Source organism: Gossypium arboreum, chromosome 11, assembly GCF_025698485.1.
Source record: "Gossypium arboreum isolate Shixiya-1 chromosome 11, ASM2569848v2, whole genome shotgun sequence".
Lineage (NCBI taxonomy): Eukaryota > Viridiplantae > Streptophyta > Magnoliopsida > Malvales > Malvaceae > Gossypium > Gossypium arboreum.
This window is the reverse complement of record NC_069080.1, coordinates 45,454,733-45,463,785: the sequence shown is the minus strand read 5'-3', so window position 1 is coordinate 45,463,785 and position 9,053 is coordinate 45,454,733. Positions and strand designations below refer to the sequence as shown.

General features: G+C 37.1%; 1 non-coding gene across 1 annotated transcript; it reads right to left on the bottom strand.

Annotated features, from left to right (window-relative positions):
* Positions 1-5,175: 5,175 nt before the first annotated feature.
* LOC128284701 (small nucleolar RNA R71) lies at positions 5,176-5,282 on the bottom strand. Its single transcript, XR_008275124.1, has one exon. It is a non-coding gene; the product is annotated as a small nucleolar RNA R71 (small nucleolar RNA).
* Positions 5,283-9,053: the final 3,771 nt, after the last annotated feature.

Sequence of the window (9,053 nt, the reverse complement as noted above, 5' to 3'; positions counted from 1 at the left end):
TATCTTCAATCTGCTCCACTACGACTTTAGGGAGATAAGACTTGTAGCTTTAATCTGCTCCAATGCAACTTCAAGGAGACAAGATTAGCCAGGGTGGCTTAATCTGACCTACTGTAACTTCAAAGGTATAAGATTTATGGTTTCACTGGTCTGTTACACCGTTCACTGAGGAACAAGACCTATAAAATCCGTTTGATGGCCCTATTATGCCAAATGATTAGGATGTCATGATCAGAATGCATCAAATGCTCCTAACTAGATGTATGTGAATGGTATTCTCATGAATGTAGAATGTCATTTTTCGAGAATGATCCCTTTTAATGCTTAGGTTGTCATTGGTCGTCGTTCAACAAAGTTTTGTCACTAATATGTAATCATGCCTTCTTGCTTGGCCAGCATCTTTGACAGAAAATGTAAAGAAATAGTCATAATTTGGACAATTCTTTCTTAGATGTTTCCAACTCTTGAATTTGGTTAGTTCTAACTAGTGGCCCTGTTTTAGGTCCTTGTACTATTTAGAAACTTTTCAGAGTAATATGCAGAACTTCTTTTATGTGAATGTTATAAGTCCAATAATCATCGTTTCAATGAAAAATGCTTGAAAAAGATTTTCACAATGAACAAGATAGAATTTTATTAAGAGCAAAGCTCGAAGTGGATAAATTAATCAAGATAGCAAATTTTGATAAAGTATAAAATGAATTATAAAATGAATAAGATGAAAATAGATGCCCTAGATATTGCATCACGAGCTTCTTTATTCAAACTTCTCGAAGACCATTTCGAGCTAGATATGTGCGTAGGAGAACTAAAGTATTTTGTTAATGCCCTAGGATGTATCGTTCATCCTTCTTGTAAATCCTGAAAGGACAAGACTACCACATGCTCCATCTTCGATCAAAATTGGAGCTGCCCGTTTTTGGATTTTCAACTCAAAACCCATTTGGTTTCAATGCGTCCTTTGTGGGTTTTCGCCTTGACCTCTCCATTTTTCTTCTTCTCCTTTTTTTTAGAAGGTTTCAAAGTGCCATTTGTGGGTTTTTGCATTGGCCTCTCCCCCTTTTTAGATGAAGTACATCTTAACTGAATTTGAATTTACAGGATTGGACAAGTTTTTACCATCCATCTCGATTAAAATCAGCGCTCCTCCGGAAAAGTCCTTCTTTACTACATAAGGTCCTTCCCATTTTGGCATCCATTTCCCTTTGAAATCTTTTTGTATTAGAAGGATATTTTTCAATAATAGGTCCCCCTAATGGAATTCTCTAGGGTGAACCTTTTTGTTATAAGCTCGCATCATCTGTTTTTGGTACATTTGACCATGACGGATAACCCTTAGCCTCTTTTCTTCAATCAAATTCAACTGATCGTATCAAGACTGGATCTATTCTACTTCATCTAGCTTCACCTCTGATAGAACTCGGAGGGATGGAATCTCATCCTCAATAGGAAAAATCTCTTCCATTCTGTAGACCAAAGAGAAAGGCGTTGCCTCGGTGGAGGTCTTGAACGACGTTAGATAACCATAGAGGTCAAATGGTAGCTTCTCATGCCAATCTTTATAAGTCTCAGTCATTTTCCCCACAATCCTCTTAATGTTCTTCTTGGCTGCTTCCACCGTATCATTCATTTTTGGACGATATGGTGATGAGTTATGGCGTATGCTCTTGGATTGACTGCAGACCTTCGATATCGTGCTATTGTTCAAATTCAATGCATTGTCCGATATGATCCTTTCCGGCATTCCATATCGACATATGATCTCTTTCTTTAAGAACTTACTGATTGCTGACTTCGTGACATTAGCATATGAAGCAGCTTCTACCCATTTGGTGAAGTAACCGATGACCACGAAGATGAATCGATGCCCACTGGAAGCTTTTGGCGATATTGGCCTAATCACATCCATGCCCCACATTGAGAAAGGCCATAGGGAAGTCATTACATGAAGAAGTAAATGAGGCACATGAATCTTATCTCTATAGATTTGACACTTATGGCATCTTTTGGCGTAGTTAATACAATCCCCTTCCATGGTGGACCAGTAATAACAAAATCTCATAATTTGTCTGGCTATTATAAAGCCATTAGCGTGTGTCCCACAAATGCCCTCATGGACTTCTTCCAAGATTTTCTTAGCCTCAACAGCGTTCACACATCATAATAGTACCTAATCCTTTCTTCTTTTATATAAGATCTCTCTATCAAAGACATAGTCAATGGCAACTCGTCTCAATGTCCTTTTATCATTCTTGGTTGCCTGGTTTGGGTACTCACGATTCCTCACATATCGTAATATATCGTGATACCAAAGCTGATCATCTTTTTCTTCTTCTTCATTAATGTTATGGCAATGAGCCAGAGCCTCATAAATACTTATTTGGATAGGTTTCACATCCTCTTACTTGTTTACTTTGATTATAGAAGCTAAGGTAGCTAAGGCATCGGCTATCTTGTTTTCATCTCACGGGAGGTAGTAGAAAGTGATGTCATCAAACTTCTCAATTAACTCCAGAACTATTTTTCGATAATTGATCAATTTGGGGTCTCTCGTCTCCCATTAGCCTTTGAGCTGATAGATTACCAGTGCAGAATCCCCATATACCTCTAGCACTTTGATCTTTCATCTATGGCTGCACGGATACCCATGATGCATGCTTCGTACTCTACCATGTTATTTGTGTAATCAAAATCTAATTTTCTAGTAAAGGGATAATGATCTCCGTTTGGAGATGCCAAGACTGCCCCGATTTTATTACCCACAGCATTTGGGGCTCCGTCGAAATTTAGTTTCCAAGGGTGGCCTTGTTTGGAACCTTTTTCAGTGGATACAACATACATCAGATCTTCGTTTAGGAAATCAAAATTCAAATGCTTGCAATCCTCTAGAGCTTTATAGGCTAGACAATCTACTATTGCACTTCTTTTTAAAGGTTTCTGGTTCACATAAACTATACCAAATTCGAAAAGCAGAATTTGCCATCGGGCCATCCTTCCTTTCAAAGCTGTCGACTCCATCATGTAGTTTAGAGGGTCCAGTTTTGAGATGAGCCAAGTTGTGTGATACAGCATGTACTATCTTAGTCTTCAAGTTGTCCAATGATAAACCATAATTTATACATGTTTATCCCATGCTTAGCACATTTATGGATGGTTTCTCCTTAGATTTGGTGAATTCGATGCTCCTAATTATTTAATTCCATGTTTTATACTTAGGTGAGCATAGGAGAGTAAAAAGAGCGAGAAACGGGCCGAAAATAGAGAAAATGGACCCACATGGGAAATCAGCACGACCTGGGCTTCCTCACACGGGCGTGTCACACGACCGTGTCTCTTTGGCAGGATCAAAGCACGACTTACACGGGTAGACTACATGTCCGTACCTATTCAACAGCTTTGACCACAGGCTTGAGTAATCGCACACGGGTGTGTCCCTGTCAAGCCCAAGTTTAACCCTATTCAGAAAAGACCAATTTTGAGGGCTCTTAGGCAATCTAAAGCCTATTTAAACACCTAAGGAAGCACTCAGGAGGGGGACGTGGAGTAGGAAGCAAGGAATTACTCAAGGAAAGCTAATTGATCCATCTCAGAAGCCGGATTCATCATCAAGACTGAAGATCTCCCTTCAAGTCCTTCAGGAGTTTTGGGTTTTCTTATGTTTTGTTATCTTTATGTTTTTGAGATGTTTTCTTTCATAATTATGAACTAAACCCCCTAAATACCTAAGGGGAATGAAACCTAAGACGGATCTTGTTATTATTATCTGAATTGTATGATAAATATTTGACTTGTTCTTAATTATGTGTTCTTAATTCTTGTTTTAATATTCCAAGATATTGATTCGAGTTAATGCTCTTATTCAAAGGAGGAATAGACCCTGTCTAAGAGTAAATTTGACATAATTAAGCAGAGTTGATTGCACGCCTAGAGATAGGGTGATAAGATTTTTCCAAATTAGGGTGAAACCTAATAAGGGGATCCATAGATCGAGTTAATGCAACACTAGGGTGTTAATTAGAAAGAGATTTCAATTAATCAATCTAGGGTTAGATGTTATTAGACTCGAAAGAGATAATAACATAACTTAGGGATTTCTACGGATCAAGTCAAATGAATAAATCGTCTGATTCAGAGTCAAATAACAAGTGAAGTCCAGGTGGATTTTTCTTTGGGTATTGTCTTAATCAATCGAGTTTTCCCAAAAGCTTTTTCCCAATCTTCTCTCTGTGCGCTCTTAGTTTAGTTAATTAGTTTAGATAAACAAATCCCTTAATTTTTTAGGCTAGATAAAAAAAGAAAGTAATTACTAGTACTCTAGGTTCCTTTGGGTTCGACAATCCGGTCTTGCTAAAGCTATAGTACTGTTCGATAGGTACACTTGCCTTAATTGTTATAATAGTTAGTTTCAAGAACATTTAATTATAAATTTTTAAAACCTGTCGCGAATATCACGTACCAAGTTTTTGGCGTCGTTGCCGGGGAACTAGGATATTAGGAACACTCAATTTTTATTACTTTAGCCATTCTAATTTATTTGCAATTTAAATTTTTATTTTCTTTTCTAATTCTTCTTTTATTCGTTCATGGCAGGTTTTATAGTGTATGACTAGAAGAAACCCGTCAGGACCATTACTATTTGATAGTGAGATCAATCGCACAGTTTACAGAAATTGAAGAGAAATAAGGCGAAGCTTACAATACACAGAGGAAGAGCAAGAGGACGATACTTCAACCACAGTTGAGGAGATGGCTAAAAACCAAGAAAATTCGCTACCTCCTGTGATTGCTGCTAATCAGAATCCTACTCCACGCACTATGAATGATTATGCTAAACCTTCTTTAACAGGAACTGAATCGAACATAGTTAGACCTGCTGTAGCTACAAATACTTTTGAATTGAAACCTATCACAATTCAAATGATATAGCAATTTGTTCAGTTTAATGGTTTGTAGGATGAAGATCCCAATGCTCACTTGGCAAATTTTTTGGAACTATGTGAGACATTTAAAATTAATGGCGTTTCTGATAATGCCATTTGCCTTCGGTTATTCCCTTTTTCATTGAGAAACAAAGTTAAACAGTGGTTGAATTCATTACCATGAGGGTCAATCACTATTTGGGAACAAATGACCGAAAAGTTTTTATTAAAATATTTTTCGCCGGCTAAAATGGGTAAATTTCGTAATGATATCTCTTCTTTTGTGCAAATGGATTTAGAAACACTCTATGATGCATGAGAGAGATACAAGGACCTCTTGACAAGATGCCCTCACCATGGGTTACCGCTCTAGCTACAAGTTCAAACGTTTCATAATGGCCTAAATCCTTCAACTCGACAAATGGTTGACCCAGCCACTGGTGGGACTATCAATAATAAAACACCTGAAGATGCTTATGAATTTATAGAAGAGATTTCACTGAATAATTATCAGTGGTAAGTCATGAGGACAAAGCCAACAAAAGCAGCCGATGTTTATAACGTCGATTCGGTCACCATGCTCTCTAATCAGGTAGAACTCTTGGAGAAGAAAATTGATGGTTTTCTTAGTTCTTCATAGGTTCACCTAGTAATGTAGTGCGAAGCAAGTGGAGGTGGATCGAGCAATCCAGATTACCCACCCTATGGCCACAACATGGAGAACGAGCAGTTAAATTACCTGGGTAATAATCCTCGATCTCAAAATAATCCTTATAGCAATACTTACAATGCATGATGGAGGAATCACCCAAATTTTTCATGGGGAGGCCAAGAGAATCAGAGACCACCACCACCTCCAGGCTTCCAACAACCACCCTACCAACAAGAGAAAAAGCCGAACCTTGAGGAGATGCTAACAAAATTCATCTCGGTGTCAGAAACTCATTTTCAGAATACCGAGACAGCACTTAAAAATCAACAAGCGTCGATTCAAGGGATCGAAACTCAGATAGGACGGCTCGCCAAACCAATTTCTGAAAGATCACCAGGAAGTCTACCTAGTAACATGGAACCCAACCCAAAAGAGTATGTGAAAGCAGTTACATTAAGGAGGAGTGGGAAAGTGTTAGCTAAATCTGAAAAGAAGCTACCACAAGTAGCTGATAGAAAGGTCGAACCCAAAAACAATGACAATCTAATGCCAAAAGAATATAAACCACCAATCCCATACCCAGCAAAGTTGAAGAAAGACCTCATGGCTGTACAATTCGATAAATTTCTTGAACTTTTTAAACAACTGCATATTAACTTACCTTTTGTTGAAACTATTTCGCAGATGCCTACTTATGCAAAATTTTTAAAGGAGCTTCTAACAAACAAACGGAAGTTTAAAGACTTATCTACAGTGAAACTTAATGAGGAGTGCTCAGCCATACTTCAAAATAAACTGCCAACCAAACTGAAAGATCCAGGAAGTTTTAAAGATCTAGGAAGTTTTACTATTCCCTACTTAATTGGTAGTTTGAATGTTGATAAAGCACTAGCTGATTTAGGCGCCAGCATTAATTTGATGCCATATAAAACGTTTAAACATCTTGGTCTTGGGGAACCTAAATCCACTATGATGAGTATTCAATTAGCTGATAGATCTGTTAAATATACTTGGGGAATTATAGAGGACGTACTTGTAAAAGTAGATAAATTTATATTCCCTGTTGATTTCGTTGTACTTGACATGGATGAAGATGTTGAGGTGCCTTTAATCTTAGGTCGGCCATTTTTAGCCACTGCTAGGGCTATAATTGATGTGGGTGATGGTAAATTGGTACTTAGAGTAGGTGACAAAGAGATTATTTTTAAAATTTATGATGCCATGAGATTTTCTAGAGAACAGGATGACTCATGTTATTTTATTGACTCTATTGATCATGCTACTCAAGATTCTTTTCAGGAAATCGTACACAAGAACACGATGGAATAATGTCTTGCCCAAGGAGAGGGGATGGATGATGATTCTGAAATAGCAACCGAACTAAACTCCAATGAAACTCCCCAAAACTAGCAGAATATGAGGGAATTAAAGTAAAAGATGAACTTAAGTAAAAACCCTCTATTGACGAACCTCCCAAATTGGAACTTAAACAATTGCCAAATCACTTGGAATATGCATTCCTTGGAAATAATTTCACATTACCGGTAATTATTGCATCCAACTTGCAACCCAAGGAGAAAGAGGAATTACTCCAAGTATTAAGAGAGCATAAAAGGGCTATAGCTTGGAAAATTTCTGACATTAAAGGGATCAACCCTTCTTTTTGCACCCAAAAAATTTTAATGGAAGATAAATATAAACCATGCGTGCAAGCCTAAAGATGACTGAACCCCAACATGAAGGAAGTTGTTAAAGCTGAGGTAATTAAACTCCTAGATGGTGGAATTATTTATCCTATTTCTGACAGTTCTTGGGTGAGTCCAGTGCAGGTTGTTCCTAAGAAAGGAGGCATGACTATTGTAGCTAATAAGAAGAATGAATTAATACCAACAATTACAGTCACAGGTTGGAGAGTGTGCATTAATTGTAGGAAGCTAAATGATGCCACGAGAAAAAACCACTTTTCCCTTCCATTCATTGACCAAATGTTGGAAAGATTGTTAGGACACATGTACTACTGCTTTTTAGACGGACTCTCTGGCTATTTCCAAATCCTAATATCTCTTGAAGATCAAGAGAAGACGACATTTACATGTCCATACGGTACGTTTGCTTATCATAGAATGCCTTTTAGATTATGTAATGCTCTTGCTACTTTTTAGCGCTGCATGACGGTCGTTTTTTACGAACTTGTAAAAAATGTCATGGAGGTATTTATGGATGATTTTTCAATTTTCGGTAACTCTTTCCATCTTTGCCTAAAAAATTTAAAACAAGTTTTAAGAAGATGTGAGGAAACAAACCTTGTGCTTAACTGGGAAAAATGTCACTTTATGGTTCAAGAAGGTATTGTATTAGGACATAAAATTTCTAGTAGAGGGATTGAGGTTGATAAATCTAAAATTGAAACCATTGAAAAACTACCTCCCCCTAATTCGGTTAAGGCTATTAGAAGCTTCTTAGGACATGTTGGGTTTTATAGAAGATTTATTAAAGACTTTTCTAAAATAGCTAAGCCTTTGACTAAATTACTAGAAAAAGATGTGCCTTTTAATTTCGATCAGGAGTGTTTAAAAGTATTTAATACTTTAAAGGATAAATTGACTAAAGCTCCAATTATAATTGCACCTAATTGGATTCACCTTTTGAACTAATGTGCAGTGCGAGTGATTTTGCAGTAGGTGCAGTTTTGGGACAGCAAATAGATAAACATTTTCAACCTATCTATTATGCTAGCAGGACTTTGACAACTGCATAAGAAAACTACACCACCACGAAGAAAGAGCTGCTAGCTCTGGTTTTTGCATTCGATAAATTTAGGCCATATCTAATATTGTCTAAAGTTTTCATTTATACTAACCATTCTGCTCTTCGCCACCTTTTGACTAAAACTAATGCAAAACCTCAACTCATTCGATGAATCTTATTATTGTAGGAATTTTACTTGGAGATTAAGGATAAGAAAGGAGCTGAAAATCTTATGGCTGACCATCTCTCCAGGCTTGAAAACTCGAGTACCAAAGAACCAGATGACATTGAAATAAATGATTCATTCCCTGAAGAACAATTTTTTTCTATATTTGATTCTGAGGTACCTTGGTTTACAGATATTACAAATTTTTTAGCTGCTAACATTATCCCAAAAGGGTTAACACATCAGCAAAAGAAGCGATTCTTCACTGATGTGAAAAACTAATTCTGCAAGACCCTTTTCTTTTCTGTAAATGTGCAGGTCAAATCATTAGGAGATGCATTATAAGGACAGAAGCATTGAAAATCTGGGAACATTGCCACTCAGGACCGACTGGAGAACATTAAGATGGAAATAAGACCACACATAAAGTCCTCGAATCAGGTTTTTATTGGCCCACTCTATTCAAAGACGCCAACAGGTATGTTACTTCTTATGACAAATGTCAAAGGACATGTAATATATCCAAACGTGATGAAATGCCTCACACATATATGCTCTTATGTGAAAT